We start from the raw sequence: 20320 nt of genomic DNA on the forward strand, positions 1-20320 counted from the left end.
TGTGGATACATTCACCAACTCGGAAGCTCTCTGAATCCTATTGTTAATGGTTTGTTTTTATGGAGGTCCCATTACAGAGCTATGGTTGATTAAATCATTGGCCATTGGAGACTGACTCAATCTTCAGCACCCCCCCTTCTATGGAGGTGTGGTGGATCTGAAAGTTTAAATCCTCTCATCACAAAGTTGGTTTCTCTGGCAAAGAGCTCCCATCCTGAAGCTATCTAGGGCAGGCCCCTGCCCCCACCAAGAGTCACCTCATTAGCATAAACTCACGTTTGGTTGAAAGGGCCTTACGAATAGCAAATTATGCTAATCTCTCCTCATTATCTAGGAAATTACCAAGGTTTTATGAGCTCTGTGTCAGAAACTAGGGATGAATATTAATGTATGTGCTTGTTTATATATCACAATATCACAGAGTTAATTCTTTTACACTCACTATTTAATTGAACACCTATTATGTTCAAGTCTCTGAAAATGATACCAAAGTGCATGATATTCAATGGGTTTATAATCTTGTTAGGGATATGCTGTTTCCACACAAATATCTGAAATATAGTTGATAAATCAAATACATACAAAGTAATGCAGTTAAAGTAGACAAAGAAAGTGAATTCTCACCAGTGGTGGTGGCTTACACCTGCAATCTCAGCACTTTGGGAGGCCAAGGTGGGCAGATCATTTGAGGTCAGGAGTTCAAGACCAGCCTGGTCAGCCTACATGGTGAAACCCCATCTCTACTAAAAATAGTAGACTTTGAGACTCCATCATAAAAAAAAAAAAAAAAAGGTGTCTTTTTGTATTTAGTTTCTTGGAATTTTGCTGATCTCTCTAGCTAAAATTAACTGGCAGCACTGTTCGGGTACCTACCAACACCCCCCATACAGTGATCTTTTGCCACCATTTCTTATATTATGAGCTAAGTGAAGTGCGAAATGTGGCCTCACCGACAAACTGTTCCTTCCAAAATCTATAGAGTTAACAAAGGTTTAATATACAAAAGATTGTCACTACTCCTAAACTCTAGCACAGGCTACCATCATCACTTGTGTCCTGGACTACAGCAACAGCTTCCAGTTGTCTTCCATAGAGCGAGCAGAATGTTCTCTCTCTTACGTAAAACTCTCTCAGCCTGAGCAACATGGCAAAACCCCGTCCCTACAAAAAATTTAAAAATTAGCCTGGAGTGGTGTCACACACCTGTAGTCCCAGCTACTCAGGAGGCTGAGGTGGGAGGATCCCCTGAGCCCAGGGAGGTTGAGGCTACAATGAGCCACAATCATGCCACTGCACTCCAGACTGGGTAACAGAGTAATACCTTGTCTCAAAAAAAAAAAAACAACAAAAAAAAAACCAAAAAAAAACAAAAAACACTCTCCAGTCATTTTCCACCTCATTTAACTCCTCATCATGGCCTCTAACACCCTTTAATAAAACTATATAGATGCTTCTCAAGTAGCTTCCTTCTCCAGTAAATAACATACTGAATATTTCTCTTGTTGGCTGAGTTTTTGTCCATTAGGTAATTAACACTTGTTTTCTGAAACTCATTTATTTCCTTAGGAAAGACTATAAGAAAACGAACTATTGAATTAAAGGATGCAATCTTATTTCAAAGTAATAGTGTTTAGGTAAGATATATAACTGCCTACCCAAAGACTACAGCTCCCAAGCTCCCTTGCAACTCAGTGTGGCCTTCTGAGCAGAATTTCTCCTTTCTTGCCTCAAAGAACATTGCTTGCCCTAAACTTCTTTTGTTTCCTTTATGCAAGCTAGAACACAGATTTGCCTGTGACCTCACTTTAACCACACAGCTTTAACGGGGAATGGCAGAGCAAATGTACAGAAGAAAACTGGGCCACTAAATTACCACAGAAAGCAGAGTTGACCTTCTAACCTGGACGAGTCACTCATACTGCATTCTTGTCAGCATTGAGGCCTATTTCTTTTAAGGGAAATCTAGCTAGGTGCAGTGGCTCATACCTGTAATCCTAACACTTTGGGAGGCCAAGATGGGTAGACAGCTTGAGCTCAGGAGTTTGAGACCAGCCTAGGCAACATGGCAAGACTCTGTCTCTATGAAAAATAGAAAAATTAGCTGGGCATGGTGGTGCACACCTGTGGTCCCAGCTACTCAGGAGGCTGAGGCAGGAGAATGGGTTGAGCCTGGGAGGTCGAGGCTGCAGCGAGCCAGGATCACGCCACTGCACTCCAGCCTTGGTGGCAGAGTGAGACCCTGTCTCAAAAAATAAATAAATAAATAAATATAATTTGGTAAAGGAAAAATAGTATAGAAAGTTGAAAATGATTCAATGATTACTATTCATCAGCGTTCTGTCTTTTAAGAATTGCTTGTCCACATTGATTTTTGTTTTTACTGAATTTTTAATATGTTTCTTGTCTATTCTGTTGAGCTTCACTGTTTGCCTTTAAATTCTGCTTTTGGGAAACATGTTGAAGTGTTTTATTGTCATCATTTGTAATTTTTCCATTGTTTTTGTTCCATTGAAAGTTTCCATAATGACCAGATTTTTATTTTTTTTATTTTTTTTTTTTTAGTCAGAGTCTCACTCTGTTGCCCAGGCTGGAGTGCAGTGGTACAGTCTTGGCTCACCACAACCTCTACCTCCCGGGTTCAAGCGATTCTCCTGCCTCAGCCTCCCAAGTAGCTGGGACTACAGGCGCACGTCACCATGCCCAGCTAATTTTTTTATTTTTAGTAGAGATATGGTTTCACTATGTTGGCCAGCTGGTCTCGAACTCCTGACCTTGTGATCCACCCACATCAGGCTCCCAAAGTGCTGAGATTACAGGTCTGAGCCACCGCGCCCAGCCAATGACCAGATTTTAAACTCTAAATACCATTCCTCACTAAAAAGAACCAGGGCTCTTTGGGGAAAAGGCTGATTTTAAATACGAGGCAGAGAATGTGTAAGATGAGCTTAGCACATTGTCTTATATCAGAAAGCAAGGAAATTACTGAAGAGAAGTGGGGTCATGTCAAAGAACAGGAATCAACGTGGAGAAGCCCCCAAAGGCCAACTTCACCAAAGCATCTTTTCTAGTTACTGTGGCTATGTAAAAAGTCATGCCAAACTTAGCTTAAAACATTTATTTTTCTCACAAATCTGTAGTCTGGGAAGGATTCAGAGGGTTAGCTGGTTTCTACTCCACTTAGCATCATTTGAGCACCTCAAAAGCTGGAGAATGAAATCTTCTGAGGGTTCATTCACTCACATGTCTGGTGCCTGAACTGGAACATTGAGGAATGGAATAATTAGGGCTCCTTAATCATCTCTGTGTACCTCTTATGTTGTTTTCCTTATGGTCTTTTAACATGGTGGCTTCAGGGTGGTTGGATTTCACTAAAAGCATGTGTCCCAAGAGAGTGCCAGGCAGAAGCAATGGAGATGTGTCAATATCACATTATAGGAAGACCATGTGAGACTGAATACATTGGTGTATCCTGCTTTGGTAAGTACAATCTATCACAGCATCATAAAGAATACTATAATTGATTGACACACTTGAATATATAAAAGTCCTAATGATACTCAACCCAGAATGAAAAGACATATTTGCCCCTCATTGAGGTCACTATTATACCAATTCCTTACACAAAAATTAGTTGAGAGAGAGTTAAGTATGGATTCTTTCTTTTCCAAATGGAACTCTATTTTGGAGTAACACATAGCTCTTTTTTTTTTTTTTTTTTTTGAGACGGAGTCTTGCTCTGTCGTCCAGGCTGGAGTGCAGTGGCGCAATTTCGGCTCACTGCAAGCTCCGCCTCCTGGGTTCACACCATTCTCCTGCCTCAGCTTCCTGAGTAGCTGGGACTACAGGCGCCTGCCACTACGCCCGGCTAATTTTTTGTATTTTTAGTAGAGACGGGGTTTCACCGTGTTAGCCAGGATGGTCTCGATCTCCTGACCGCGTGATCGCCCATCTCGGCCTCCCAAAGTGCTGGGATTACAGGCGTGAGCCACCACGCCCGGCCAGAGTAACACATAGCTCTAATTAATAAGGCGAACTCTATTAGAAGAATCTTAGTTAATGAAAGCAAAAACACTAACAATTGGAAAAATCACCATTTTGCAACTTGTAATGGAGTAACTGGTTCAGACAAGAGTCAGCAATGGGTGCCAACAGCACTGACTATAAGGTTGATAAAGGCACTGGATACTAATCTGCTGCTGAGTTCTTAACACACAGAATATTTACTTGTCTCAAGGGGGGAAAATCATAACTTTATAATAGAGAGATCTAGTAATTTTCCCATTTACCATTAATCTAAAGATCGATCTTAGTATCATAAAAAGTAACACAACTAAGCATTGTACAACTCTTGATATGATAGGATATAATGTTCACAGCATCACCCATGAAATACACTTGACAAAAATGTTTTACCTGACATCAGTAACAACTTTAGATCAAAATTTCCAGTCTCCAGGAAATACAGCAGAGAGTTACCTAAAATTTAAATGAAACCAGGAGGAAACAATCATATAAATCCAGAAGGTGGAATTCTACCAGAAAATTGATCCAGTCTCGTGGCCGGGAGTGGTGGCTCACGCCTGTAATCCCAGCACTTTGGGAGGCCAAGGCGGGTGGATTACGAGGTCAGGAGATTGAGACCATCCTGGCTAACACGGTGAAACCCCGTCTCTACTAAAAGTACAAAAAATTAGCCGGGCGTGGTGGCGGGCGCCTGTAGGCCCAGCTACTAGGGAGGCTGAGGCAAGAGAACGGCATGAACCCAGGAGGCAGAGCTTGCAGTAAGCCGAGATCGCACCACTGCACTCCAGCCTGGGCGACAGAGTGAGACTCCGTTTCAAAAAAAAAAAAAAAGAAAGAAAGAAAGAAAAAAGAAAAAAGAAAATTGATCCAGTCTCTTCAGCAAGAAATGTAACAAAACAACAACAAAAAAGCAGGAAGGGGCTGTGCATGGTGACTCACACCTGTAATCCCAGCACTTTGGGAGGCCGAGGGGGTGGATCATCTGAGGTCAGGAGTTCGAGACCAGCCTGGCCAACATGGTGAAACCTCGTCTCTACTAAAAATACAAAAATTAGCCGAGCATGGTGGCGGGTGCCTGTAATCCCAGCTACTCAGGAGGTTGAGGCAGGAGAATTGCTTAAACCTGGGAGGCGGAGGTTGCTGTGAGCTGAGATCCCACCATTGCACTCCAGCCTGGGTGACAAAGTGAGACTCCATCTCAAATAAAATAAAATAAAATAAAATAAAATAAAATAAAATAAGCGAGAAGGAAACAGAACTTTTCTCAACTAACAGAGAAATATAAGCCATAGCTCACCACATATTAAGAATCATGCAGGTCATTGACAGGATCCTGATTTCAGCAACTTGGCTGGAAAACACACTGGGGCCAACAGAGGAAATCTGGATGTATACTGGGTATCAGAAGATAGCAGAGAATTATTTAATTTTGTAGCTGTGATCATGATAAAAGTATTGTGCTTAGCTAAGAAAAATATCTTTATTTGGCCAGGCACAGTGGTTCACACCTATAATCCTAGCACTTTGGGAGGCCAAGGCAGGTGGATCACCTGAGGTCAGGAGTTCGAGATCAGCCTGGCCAACATGGTGAAACCCCATATCTACTAAAAAAAAAAAAAAAAAATATATATATATATATATACAAAAAATTAAAATATCTTTATTTTAGAGATACTAAAGAACATAATGGTAAAGCAACATTATAATTTACCTCCAAATGCTTTAAAAAATAAAGTAAATATGACAACATGTTAGCAATTGGCAAACCTAGATAAGAAATATACAGGTATTTGTTATACTACCTCTCTATTTATTTTAATATTTGAAATGTTTTACAGTAAAATGTAATAAAACAGAACATTTCTCCCCAAATGCAGGGATTTTCTAATACTCGATTCTAATTTTTCTAATTTTTGTGTTTTTGGTTTATTTTTTGAAATGAGCTCTCACTCTCACCCAGGCTGGAGTGCAAGTTGTGCGATTATGGCTTACTGCAGCCTTGACTTTCCCAGGCTCAGGAGATCCTCCCACCTCAGTTGTTGTATTTTTAGTAGAGATGGGGTTTCACCATATTGCCCAGACTGGTCTCGAACTCCTGGGCTCATGCTATCTGTCCGCCTCAGCCTCCTAAAGTGCTAGGATTACAGGCGTGAGCCACCGCGCCTGGCCTGGTTTTATTTATTATTTATTTATTTATTTATTTATTTATTTATTTTTTGAGACGGAGTCTTGCTCTGTCACCCAGGCTGGAGTGCAGTGGCGCGATCTCGGCTCACTGCAACCTCTGCCTGCCAGGTTCACACCATTCTCCTCCGCAGCCTCCGGAGTAGCTGGGACTACAGGCACCTGCCACCATGCCCAGCTAATTTTTTGTATATTTAGTAGAGACGGGGTTTCACCGTGTTAGCCAGAATGGTCTCGATCTCCTGACCTCGTGATCCATCCGTCTCGGCCTCCCAAAGTGCTGGGATTACAGGCGTGAGCCACCGCACCCGGCCCTTATTTATTTATTTCTAACCATTTAACATTTAATTTGAACTACCAGGAAGTTTTTTTGAAGTGTTTTGTCTTTCCCCAGTTACCAAATGAATTGTCCTAGAAAATTTATTAAATAGTTTCTCTGGGCCTGGCGCAGTGGCTCACGCCTGTAATCCTAGCACTTTGGGAGGCTGAGGTGTGTGGATCACCTGAGTTCAAGAGTTCAAGACCAGCCTGGCAAACGTGGTGAAACGCCGTCTCTACTAAAAATAAAAAAAATTAGCCAGGTGTGGTGGCACACGCCTGTAATCCCAGCTACTCGGGAGGCTGATGCAGGAGAATCACTTGAATCTGGTGGGGGCAGAGGTTGCAGTGAGCTGAGATCGCACCACTTTATTCCAGTCTGGGCAACAGAGAAAGAATTTGTCTAAATAAATAAATAAATAAATAGTCTGTATGTCCCCAGTTGTTATACCTCTTTTGTTTTCTATTAAGTTATTGATATATCAGAGTCTATCTCTGAAATAACTATTCCATTGATTTGTCTGTACCAGTGTCATTTTCATTTAATCATTATAGCCTAGTGATGAACCAACCTTCTCTTTCTAATTTTCAAAGTCATTATTGTCTATTTATTTTTCTAGGTGATTTTTGGAATTTGCCCCCAGCCCCACAAAAATATCACAGGTGTTTCTGTCTTCTTGTTTTCTATTGAGTTTTCATTAAAATTGAATTGGGAATAATTATCATCCCTACAATACTGACAACTAATACTTAATCCCACTTAAATTTTAAGAGCTGAAGTTTGTATTTCTTCTTTGTATTGTATCATAATTTGCTTTCTTTAAATTCTCCAGCCACACTGGTTTTAGTTCTGCTCTCTGGAGTGACATAATATTTGATTACTCCTTCTTTCACATAATGGGAGAGAGTAATTATGCTCCCACTTTATTCAGCCATTTCCTATTTGACATGATTTTTGCTGTCTTCATCATCCTGCTCACCCACTTCCGGATATGCTCCACTTTGTCAATATTTCCTCTTGAAATAGGGAACCCAGATCTAAGGACTCAGGCTCCAAATGTGTGTGGTCTGAGAATCACAAAGAAGTGGGATGACTATTTCCCTTACTCTGGACACTCAGCTGTTATTAATGCAGTGTAGATTTGTATCCCCATGTCTTGGCAGTACTCTTCACTATTGGCTCACATTGCGCTTGCAGTCAACTAAAATCACTAGAACTTTCTCACTGACTGTTCTTAAAATAGACCTTCATTTTCTTGAACATAAGCACATGAATGCTGAATTATTTATATATATATGGTTATATAAATCCTAATGAGATTTCATCTTTTCAATATTGGTTTATCATTTCAGCCCAATTATAAATCCCAATTCTATTTTTCAAAGCATTAAAACTTAGTCATCTGCAAATTTAGTAAACATGTCTTTTTTTGGTCTCACCCACAGTCTGACAAAGAGCAAAGGGGCCAAGTCCTATAACAAAGCAACCAAATGCTGTTTCTGGGGAATTGCCCAAGGCCAGGTTGAAATAGTGGATTTTCAGCATTTCTTTATTAACTAGGAGACCTATCAAAGAAAAGACCAAGGTTTCTTTGATCTCGTTTGCTCTTTGTAAACCCAAACTTATTCCTACTGATTATTTCTCCCTAATCTGAGTACTCACAAACCACCTATTTTAAAATTCAGTCTAAATGTTGCTGAGGACTAATATGAAACCTAAGTATACATCAAAATCCAAATTTTACCCCCTTTCTAAAAACATGGATAAAATTCACCATCATCCAGAACCTTTGCCATTCTCCAGCTCTCCTCAAAGAATAATAACTGTTCTGCCCATTTTCAGTGTTCTGCCATATTCTTCCTTACCATCTGAAACTGTGAACTCATTATGAGACTTAAATGCACTTCTGTGAAGGTATCTGCATACATGTTTGTCTCCTCAAGCAGATTTTTAGTTCCTTAAAAACAATATGAAGTCATATTCAGTTCAATTCAACTGACACTTAATGAGTTTCAGATATTTTAATAGCAACCGTGATAGGAGACAGGAAGGCCCCTACAAAAGAATGACAGGAACAGAGTTGCAGCACAGCACAGTGTGCCTACAGACTAGAAACAGCTCTACTCTGCTTAATGGAGATGTATGGAGCAGCAGGACATGAGGATGCAGAGGCAGTCAAAAGAGAGCTCCATCAGAGAGGGCCTTGGAAGCCATGCTAATAAACACCAGCTTTATCCGATAGAAGAGAGTTGGAAACGGGCCACCCAAGACCCAGATTATTCCCCTGAAGACTCATTTTGTTTTCCCAGCACACTCTTAAACAAAGAAAAGAGGATTCCTCAAAAGACTAAAAATGGAACTGCCATAAGACCCAGCAACCTCACTGCTAAGTACACATCCAGAAGAAAGGAAATCAGTATACATATTTTTTCATTTTTTTCTTTTTTGAAACAAGGTCTCACTCTGTCACCTAGGCTGGAGTACAGTGGCGTCATCACAGCTCACTGCAGCCTCAGTCTCCCTGGGCCCAAGTAATCCTCCCATCTCAGCATCCCCAAGTAGCTGGGACTACAGGCATGCACCACCATGCCTAGCTATTTTTTTTATTTTTTTGTAGAGACCGGGTCTTGCCATGTTTCCCAGGCTGGTCTCAAACTCCTGGGATCAAGGAATCCTCCTGCCTCAGCCTCCCAAAGCGCTGGGATTACAGGCATGGGCACCACACCTGGCCTGAAATCAGTATATTGAAGAGATATCCGCACTCCCATGTTTATTACAGCACTGTTCACAATAGCCAAGATTTGGAATCAACCTAAGTATTCATCAGTGGATGAATGGATAAAGAAAATGTAGTATATATACACACAGTGGAGTGGTATTCCAGCCTAAGAAGAATGAAATGCTGTCATTTGCAACAACATGGATGGAACTGGAGAACATTATGTTAAGTAAAATGAACCAGGCACAGAAAGACAAATTTCACATGTTCTCATTCATATGTGGGAGGTAAAAATTAAAACAATTAAATGGAGAGTAGAGTGATCATTACCAGAGGCTAGGAAGGGTAGTGTGGGGGGCGGGAAATGTGGCGATGGTTAATGGGTGCAAAAATATATTTAGAGAGAATAAATAAGATCTAGTTTTGATAACATAATAGGGTTACTATAATCAACAATAATTTATGGTATATTTTTAAATAACTAAAAGAGAGGAATGTTGGAATGTTTCTAACACAAAGAAATGATGAATGCTTGTGGTAATGAATACCCTGGTTACTCTGATGTGATTATTACACATTGTATGCCTGTATCAAAATATCACATCTACTCCATAAATATAGACAACTATTTTGTACCCATAATAATTAAAAGCTTAAAAATTTAAAAATGAAGATACAAAAATCTGCGTGTGGCCAGGCACAGTGGCTCACGCCTGTAATACCAGCACTTTGGGAGGCCAAGGCAGGTGGATCACGAGGTCAGGAGTTTGAGATCAGCCTGACCAACATGGTGAAACCCCATCTCTACTAAAAATACAAAAATTAGCCAGGCATGGTGGCACGTGCCTGTAAACCCAGCTACTCAGGAGGCTGAGGCAGGAGAATCGCTTGCACCTGGGAGGCAGAGGTTGCAGTGAGCCGAGATTGCACCATTGCACTCCAGCCTGGGCAACAGAGTGAGACTCTGTCTCAAAAAAAAAAAAATCTGCATGCCTATTTACTTTATCACAGTCCCTACACCCTTGTTTTACACCACCCCGGGAACACTGGCTCTTGAAGAAATGAACCCTTGTCTAGCTTATTTACGACAGTGCCTAGATCAGTGCCTGGTGCATAGCGAGCACCAAAAATGATATGTTGACTGACTTGTTGGCCTGGCCCATTTTGGTTCATGTTACCTGGTACAAAGGTAGGCAACCAATAACAACTGCCGCAAATGCCTTCTGGTTTCCTCTCATTTCATAAAAATGTATGAAGCTTAGTTGTAAAATTTCATTTTTTAAAAAAATTTCCCATTTCTCTGGAACCTGCTTGTCTTTCAACATCCTCATGATGCAATTATATGTGTCTTTCATTTGACTTTTTGAGGCCTAATTTTCCTACAAACAGTGGTCTGACTCAGCCCAGCCCTCCTTTCCATGGCTACTTCGCATTCAGGGATGATCTGGTCACACCCTTCCTCGGTGCTAGCCACTTCTACATCTCCAACCTATTCTTCCTGGGTGTTCAGAATAAAGTTCTGATTAACCCTTCTGATTGGTTCTTCACCATTCTGTGAGGCACGATTTTTGTGTCCAGGTTGCAATTTTTTTTTTTAAGAAGGGGTCACAATTCATCAGCCAGGCTAGAGTGCAGTGGCACAATCATGGCTCACGACAGCCTTGAATTCCTGGGCTCAAGCAATTCTCCCGCCTCGGCCTCCAGAGTATCTAGTATTACAGGTGCTTGTGCCACCATGCCTGGCTAGTTTTTTGTTTGTTGTTTTTGTAGAGACAGGGTCTTGCTGTGTTGCCCAGATGAGTCTTGAACTCCTGGCCTCAAACAATCTCCTGCCTCACATATTCCAATTTATATTTGCATTTATATTTGGAAAATATCATCCATGTCCTCTATATGGGTCTTGAATTCTTGGCTTCAAGCAATCCTCCCACCTCACATGTTACAATTTATATTTAGAAAATATCATCCATGTCCTCGATATCTTCTGGCATTCTATAACAAGCTCCCTCAATGAGTTACATTGTGTTTTGTTCTCATGTTATCTATATGCAAATGCTCATCACTCTCGATTTCCTCAATTTTTGTTGAAGGAGGTAGCATCTTGAAATGCAGTGCTAATGCCACCATAGCCCTGTCCCTTCATACACTCATACATATGCTCATAGAAAATCAAACAACTATACCATCAGAGCTGCTTCTCTTGAATAAAGTATTGTTTTAAAAACTGTGAGATTGGCTGGGCATGGTGGCTCATGCCTGTAATGCCAGCACTTTGGGAGGCCGAGGTGGGCGGATCAGAAGGTCAGGAGATCGAGACCATCCTAGCTAACACGGTGAAACCCCGTCTCTACTAAAAATACAAAACAATTAGCTGGGCGTGGTGGCAGGTGCCTGTAGTCCCAGCTACTCGGGAGGCTGAGGCAGAAGAATGGCGTGAACCCAGGAGGTGGAGGTTGCAGTGAGCCGAGATCGCGCCACTGCACTCCAGCCCAGGCGACAGAGCGAGACTCCATCTCAAAAAAAAAAAAAAACAAAACAAAACTGTGAGATTGGTCATATGTCAATGATTATAAAAGCTGCAATGTATATAAGGGGCTTCATTATACTATTCTCTCTATTATACTATCTGGTTATAAGGGGCTTCAATATACTATTCTCTGTCTATTATACTATTTGGAAATTTCAATATTAAAAATACTTTTTAACTGTTTGCAAAATTGTCATTTTATTTATTTATTCAACAAACACCCACTGATCAAACATGCTAAACAATACAGAGATTAAGACATAGTCTCTACATATGGTTACCAAATAAAATACAAGAGGCCTGCCTTGTTGAATTTGAATTTAGATAAACAATAATATATTGTTTAGTATAAGTATGTTCCATGCAATATTCGAGATATTTATTCTCTCACAATTCTGCAAGTAGAAATTCTGAAATCAGTTTCACAGGGTTGAGATCAAGATGTCGACAGGACTGTGCTCCCTCCAGAAGCTCTAGAGGGAAAATCTGCTCCTTGCCTCTTCCAGCTTCTGGTGGCAGCCAACATTCTTTGACTTGTGGCCACACCCATTACTCCAGTCTTCAAGGCTTCCATTTTTCAAATCATGATCTACTCCTCCTTTCCCTAGCCTTCTCTTCTGTGCTTGTGTCAATCTGCCCTTCTGCCTGCCTCCTATAAAGGCATTTGCCTATCGCTTATAAAGTAGGCTTTTAGGGCCCATCTGGATAATCCAGTATAATCTTGCCATATCAAGATCCTTAATCACATTTGCGAAGACCCTTTTCCAAGTCAGGTAACATTTAAGGGTTCCTGGAATTAGGACCCGATACCTTTGAAGACAATTATTCAGGCTACTATAGATGCTATATAGATAACTACTACTATATATCTACTACTATGATAGATATTCTCCAGGGAATACTGGAGAAACTTGAAAGGAGATCAAGGAAGAGGCAGATGTCAAGACAGGCTTCCTAAATCAGTGGTGTCAGAGAATATAAATCACTAAAGCAGCAGTTAAAATAACAGCCAGTAATCAGACCAATCAGAACAGACACAGGCTATAAATAACCACTGCAGCCTACCGGTGAGTACCAGTTGAGCATCAGTCTTGGTAAGAGATGTAATGTTGGATGATTGCTACAGAAGAATAAATAAGAAGTAGCAACTGGATGACAAAAATCATTTGCACACGATTCCTAACGTATCACCTCGGGAGGAATCATGGGCAGGAAGATTGCCCCATATAGTTTGAGGTGTATTGTTTTTGTTTTAACTCCTATGTTGTCTATATTGCTCTTCAAAAAAAGTCTACATTGCCTGTCACTTCAAGTATTTTTTTCAACCCAATTTGCTCAAAATTTCTACTCAATTATTTACTTAATAATTTTAATTTTTTTCATAAAAGTAAGTTGCTTTGTGCAAAAAAAGCATAGCAATATAAGGTTATATAAAGTAATAATGCCCCTCTCCTCCACCTAATCCCACTTCCCAGAGATAAGCACATCAACAGATACATCAAGGACTTTATCTGTGAACATGTAAATTTGCATATTTAAAATATAAATACATATATTGAAATGAATGGGAAGGAGCAAGCATTATGCTGCTGGTGGAAAATGATAAAACAGTGCACCCTCAGCCGGTTATGCTCCCAAGAAGCAGCAAGCTGCATGCTCCTTCTTTTTGTACTTTTTGGACCCAATTCCACAGGAAATATCTCTAATTCATTAATTCTTAATTGCACAGAGGCATCCTAAAGGAGGATTGGCAAGAAGAGCAGCAATTCAAATATGAACAACAGTGTCCTCCAATCTCCCTCTAAACTTCCCAGCCTGAAAGCCTCCTCTGTCGTTGCACAAATACCTCAAATCTAAACCACCTAAAATTGAACTTGTCATCTTCCTCAAAAAACCTGCCACTCCTCCTGTTTCTCCATCTCACCTAGTGGCCCAAACCGGAAACCAGGAAGTGACCCTTTCCCCCGACATCCTATAACAACAAAAGTCACCAGATCCTGCAAAATATCACACAAATTTATAAATTTTTCTTATTACTGAATTATTGCAAAAAAAAAAAAAAAAAATCATGAATGGTCTCCCAGACCTTCACCTCACCCTCCCCTTAATCATACTCTGTACCGCAGCTAGAGTTATCTTTCCAGAACATAAATTTCATTATGATACATCTTTCTTCAAGAGCTTTAATGGATCTTCATTGCTCTCTGAATAGAATCCTGAAGAGGGTTTATAATATCCTAGTTGAGAGCGCACCTGCTATCTCTCTGCTTCATCTCTTACCCTCACAATCTGATCTCAAACCACACTCATCTTTTTTTATTTTCCTTAGTTTGCATGCTTACCCATGCTAGAACTCTCTATGTACTGTTTTTTCCAAGAAAGACTTTTCTTTCTCTTTACTTAGCTGACTCCCATTCAATTCACAGGTTTAACTTAGTTATCAGCTCCTCCAGGAAGCCTTGCCCTAATCCTCTTAGCCTAAGTTAGGAGTCTCTTTTTGTGTAACCGCAGCATCCTGTGCCTTCTCTGTCATTTATTAACACTTAGCAATTATAATTGCCTGTTCATTTGTCTCCCACCACCACTAGACCACAGGATCAGTTCACCTTTGTATTATCAGGACAAAGCACAGTAATAAGGACATGGTAGGATCTCAATAAATAGTTCTTAAGTAAGTACAAAGAGTAATGCAGATCCTCAGGAGCAAGGCACTATGTATACATTTACCTCCAGGAAGGCAGTTCAGTGCATGTCTTCACTATAATGAACAAAATGACAGCATGATTTTTACAGCATTTTGTTGACTATTGAGGAACAATTTGCATTTAAGACACATAAATCCCACACACACAAAAAATAAGCCCATTCTCCCCACCTCTACAGGAAGGAAATCAGACTATGATTCAGTTGCCAATATACGCCCTCCTCATTCTGAATTCACACAGAAGGCAGAAGCAGTAATGTCACTGTAGAGTTAACTGACTACCTTGGTGTCCTACATAATTCTGTCATTACCATAGTGCAATGAATAGTTCTCAGCTTTGCAGGTTCAGAAGCTCAATTTTATTACTTCATTTTAAAATGAAAAGCCGGCCAGGTGCGGTGGCTCCTGTCTGTGATCCCAGCACTTTGGGAGGCCGGGGTGGGTGGATTACCTGAGGTCAGGAGTTTGAGACCAGCCTGGCCAACATGGTGAAACCCGTCTCTACTAAAAATACAAAAAATTAGCTGGCTGCGTTGGCGGGCGCCTGTAATCCCAGCTACTCTGGAGGCTGAGACAGGAGAATCACTTGAACCTGGGATGCGGAGGTTGCAGTGAGCCAAGATTGCGCCTGCACTCCAGCCTGGGGAGCAAGAGTGAAACTCCATCTCAAAAAAGAAAAGAAAAGCCAGTGAGGCTGACTTTCTCAAAAGGGGTTCTTCATCTGAACACAGAGCACAAAAAATTGAGTGACTATTTCTCAATTCTCCCAACGATGGCAAATAACTGGTACCATTCTAGACGCAGAGAGAAGTTAATTCATTACATGCAATGAATACCTTACAGCTATTAGGACTTATTTCACTCCCAGAACTCCAGAGGGCCTGAATTATATGAAGTAAATTCTTGTGAGATATAAATACATCATACACACACACATGCTAGATTTGTACTATATCTCACTATACTAGTATATATACTATGTACATATACTAATTTGTAAAACAAAATGCATATTGGCAAAACTAGAATATGGTAGCATTGCTAATCATAATGTGGATTGAAAAAATGTAGTCTGAAGAGTGGAAGGGTTAGGTGTTTTTAAAGGATACTTTAATTGGTCTATCATATCCTGCTGACTCAGCCTTCCTCCCTCGAGAGAGGCCAGAATATAAGCTCCTGGAGAGAAGGAACCACATTTGTCTTGACTCCACATTTTGCTGAAATTTGAACTCCTAATAATTAACATCGTGCATGGCATATACTCCATTTCATTGACCCAATGAATGGATGGATGAATAAGCTGTGTTATATTGCTTCCTAGATTATTTTCTATAGGTAGTTAATTTTACATGTGGTATGTGGATTCTTGTTCATTCTTTCAACAAGAACCTTCTATGTGAGTGAATCCTAGGCGAGGAACTGAGACAGGTTATGTGTTGTACATCAGAATTCATGTTATTAAGGATTAATCTACTGCTTTACACATTTTAGTCATTATTTACAAAAAAAAAAAAAAAAAAATAGGTGGGCCGGGCGCGGTGGCTCACTCCTGTAATCCCAGCACTTTGGAAGGCTGAGGCGAGCGGATCACCTGAAGGCAAGAGTTACAAGACCAACCTGGCCAATATGGCGAAACCCTGTCTCTACTAAAAATACAAAAGTTAGCCAGAAATGGTGGCCTGAGCCTGTAATCCCAGCTACTAGAGAGGCTGAGGCAGGAGAATCGCTTGAATACAGGAAGCGGAGGTTGCAGTGAGCCAAGATCGTGCCACTGCACTCCAATCGGGGTGACACAGCGAGACTTCATCTCAAAAAAATAAAATAAAATAATAAAAATAAATAAATAAAAATGTTAAAAGAAAGGAAAAAATGTTGGAGAGGACATAAAGTTGGAACTCTTGTAAACTGCTGGTAGAAATATAAAATGGTGCCACTACCCTAGAAAACAGTATGGAGGTTCCTCAAAAATTAAAAACGGAATTACGGTATGATCCAGCCATTCCATTTACGGGCACATACCAGAAAGAATCGGAAGCAGGCACTCGAACAGGTGTCTGTGTACCCATGTTCATGCAGCATTATTCACAAGAGCCATTTGCCCATTGAAGCAACACAAGTATCCTTCAATGGGCAAATAGATAAAACAAAATATGGTATATACATACAATGGTACATTATTCAGCTTTACAATGGAAGGAAATTCTAACACCTGCTACATTGTGGGTGAATCTTGAAGACGTTACACTAAGCAAAATAAGCCAGTCACAAAAGGACAAATAGTGTGACTCCATTTATATGAGGTACCTAAAGTAGTCAAACTCAGACAGAAAGCAAATGGTGGTTGCCAGGGACTGGGGGATAGGGAATTATTTTTTAATGGGTATAGAATTTCAGTTTTGCAAGATGAAAAAAGATCTGGAGACAGATAGTGGTAATGGTTGCACAACACTGTGAATGTACTTAATGCCACTGAACTGTACACTTTAAAATGGTTAAAATGAGCTCCACGCCAGGGGCTCTAGGCACCATCAGACCTACCATGGACAAGCCAAGACAATGGTACCAACCCGAGTAAGTTAGATGGCCAGTCCTGGCACTACCACACCCTTGTGGTACACCAGTGGGGCTAAAGATACCATGCTATGCATGAGGATGTTACTGAGTGGACTCTACTTTTACACAAAGTTATCAAGCAGATGAGCCACAACTAATATAGGTACAATTGATCATGTTGCTCATAGAAAATCCATAATTGTGGCTGGGCGTGGTGGCTCATGCCTGTAATCCCAGCACTTTGGGAGGCCGAGGCGGGAAGATCACCTGAGGTTGGGAGTTCAAGACCAGCCTGACCAACATGGAGAAACCCCATCTCTACTAAAAGTACAAAATTAGCCGGGATGGTGGTGCATGCCTGTAATCCCAGCTACTCAGGAGGCTGAGGTAGGAGAATCGCTTGAACCCGGGAGGCGGAGGTTGCGGTGAGCTGACATCATGCCATTGCACTCCATCCTGGGCAACAAGAGAGAAACTCCGTCTCAAAAAAAAAAGAAAATCCATAATTGTAAAAACTATTTCTGTCATGCACACTGTCAGGTTCAAAAATGAACTGTAAATAAATATTACTATCAAGTTTGGACACACTAAATGCCAAGATTTATAAACTTGATGACTCAAGTTTCCTCGGCCAGAATGTTACAGATTCTGTGGAAGTAGTACACGTTGATGAGTTTCCTATAGACATTCCAGGGACCAAAGGAAACTTTGAACTAGTCAGACATGTTTCCTTGGTTGACTGTCCTGCCATGATATTTTGATGGCTACTTTGTTGAACCGTACAGCAGTGATGGATGTGACCCTTCTGTTGATAGCCAGCAATGAATCTTGTCCTCAACCTCAGACTTCTCTGAACACCTGGCTGCCATAGATATTATGAAGCTGAAACATACTTTCATTCCGTAAAATAAAATTAATTTGGTAAAAGAAAGTCAGGCTAAAGAACAGTATGAACAGATCCTTTAATTGTATTAATATAAAGTAGACTAGCAGAAGAGCCTCCTATTATTTTCATTTCTGCTAAGCTGAAATACAATCCTGAAGTTGTCCGTGAGTATATAGTAAAGAAAATTTCAGTACCTCCAAGAGACTTTACTTCAGAACCCCAACTTATTGTTATTAGGTCCTTTGATGTTAACAAACCTGGCTGTGATATTGATGATATTACCAGGGAGTACCACTGGTGGCAGTATTTAAAAAGGTGTATTAAAGGTGGTCCAGGAGACAGGAGTCAGACTTGGTATTGTTCCCAAAAATAGTGAAGGAAAAATCACTGTAAAACAATCATTTCCACACTTGTATCACTTTTTGCAGAACACAATGATCCTCAGTACACCGCTCCAGGGAGTCTTACTGGAGTTGGAACAAAAATTTACCCAAAGTTCATAGAATGGCAGGGCAGGTGCTTGGTGCAGTTGGAGCTGTACCTAAGATCGTCACAGGACCAGAAATGTCCTATTTACTGCTTAGACAGCTTCTAGGTGTATGTATAGAAGAAGGCAAAAAAGCAGGAAAAGTACAAAAGCTGTCCATGAATGAAGTTCTCATAGTAAACATAGGATCTCTGTCTACAGGAAGAAGAGAGTGCAGTAAAAGATGATTTGGGTAAAATAGTTCTCACTAATCCTGTGCACACGAAAGTAGGAGAAAAAATTGCCCTTAGCAGAAGAGTTGAGAAATATTAGCATTTAATTCGTTGGGATCAGATAGGAAGAGGAGTGGCCATGAAGCCAACAGTAGATGACAAGTGAAGAATTACAGTTAAATAACACAGTTAGGCAAAGTCAGAATTTCTCTTAGTAAACTGGGGGTGTATTTTCAAAGCCAAATGAGGGAATACATTTCACAGCTCATTACCTTTGTAGAAACTGTCAGGTGATCCTCGCTTTTTGTGATGAAAATTTAACTTCTTCTACTTAAAGAGTTGGATATATAATAATGTCAAAAATGGTATGTTGATCAATTTAATATACATTTTAGCAGACATTGATCATTGTTAAACACTTTCAGATTTGTACTTCAATGCAGCTTTGAAATGAAACTGCTTGTTACAACAGGCCTTTGTTGTATCACACATACCACGGGACCTATTTGAAATAAAGTGTTTATTTTAAAAAAGAAAAGAAAAGAAAAGAAAAAAAAGAAGGTGGCCAGATGTGGTGGCTCATGTCTGTAGTCCTAGAACTTTGGGAGGCCAAAGTGAGAGGATCGCTTGAGGCCAGAAGTTCGAGACCAGCCTGAAAAACATGGTGAGAACCCATCTCTATTTAAGTTAAAACAAATTTAATAGTTAAAAAGGTAAGTTTTACGATATGTGTGTGTGTGTGTGTGTGTGTATATATATGTGTATATATATATACTTTTTGAGACGGAGTTTCGCTCTTGTTGCCCAAGCTGGAGTGCAATGACACAATCTCGGTTCACCGCAACCTCCACCTCCTGGCTTCAAGCAATTCTCCTGCCTCAGCCTCCCGAGTAGCTGGGATTACAGGCATGCACCACCACACCTGGCTAATTCTGTATTTTTAGTAGAGACGGAGTTTCTCCATGTTGGTCAGGCTGATCTTGGACTCCCAACCTCAGGTGATTTGCCCACCTCAGCCTCCCAAAGTGCTAGGGTTACAGGTGTGAGCCACCACACCCAGCCACGATATGTACATTTCATCATAATTTTTTTTAAAATTCATCTCAGCTAGGTGCTGTGGCTCATGCTTGCAATTCCAGAACTTTGGGAGGCTGAGGCAGGTGGACCACTTGAGTCCAGGAGTTGGAGACCAGCCTGGCCAACATGGTGAAACTCCATCTCTACAAAAAATACAAAAATTAGCTGGGCATGGTGGTGTACACCTATAGTCCCAGCTACTCCCAGAGTCTGAGGTGGAAAGATCGCCTGAGCTGGGGAGGTTGAGGATGCAGTGAGCCATGATCACACCACTGCACTCCAGCCTGGGCAACAGAGTGAGAACCTGTCTCAAAAAAAAAAAAAAAAAGTCTGGGCACGGTGGCTCACTCCTGTAATCCCAGCACTTTGGGAGGCTGAGGCAGGTGGATCATGAGGTCAGGAGCTCGAGACCAGCCTGGCCAACATTGTGAAACCCCATTTCTACTAAAAAAAACAAAAATTAGCCAGGCATGGTGGCAGGCGCCTGTAATCCCAGCTACTCAGGAGGCTGAGGCAGGAGAATCACTTGAACCCGGGAGGCAGAGGTTGCAGTGGGCCGAGATCGCACCACTGTACTCCAGCCTGAGTGACAGAGCGAGACTCCGTCTCGGGAAAAAAAAAAAAAAAAA

At 40.8% G+C, this 20320-nt stretch overlaps 1 protein-coding gene and 2 pseudogenes across 13 annotated transcripts in view; 1 reads left to right on the plus strand and 2 right to left on the minus strand.

Annotated features, from left to right (window-relative positions):
* The window catches only part of LOC129480709 (transcription initiation factor TFIID subunit 4B-like), a 29008-nt pseudogene extending 12466 nt beyond the window's left edge, over nt 1-16542 (minus strand).
* The window catches only part of ANK2 (ankyrin 2), a 719880-nt gene that overhangs the window by 593353 nt on the left and 106207 nt on the right, over nt 1-20320 (minus strand). The gene's annotated exons all lie outside the window — the stretch shown is intronic.
* LOC129480382 (eukaryotic translation initiation factor 2 subunit 3-like) lies at nt 17427-18929 on the plus strand (annotated as a pseudogene).

This window comes from Symphalangus syndactylus, chromosome 4, assembly GCF_028878055.3.
Source record: "Symphalangus syndactylus isolate Jambi chromosome 4, NHGRI_mSymSyn1-v2.1_pri, whole genome shotgun sequence".
Classification (NCBI taxonomy): Eukaryota; Metazoa; Chordata; class Mammalia; order Primates; family Hylobatidae; genus Symphalangus; species Symphalangus syndactylus.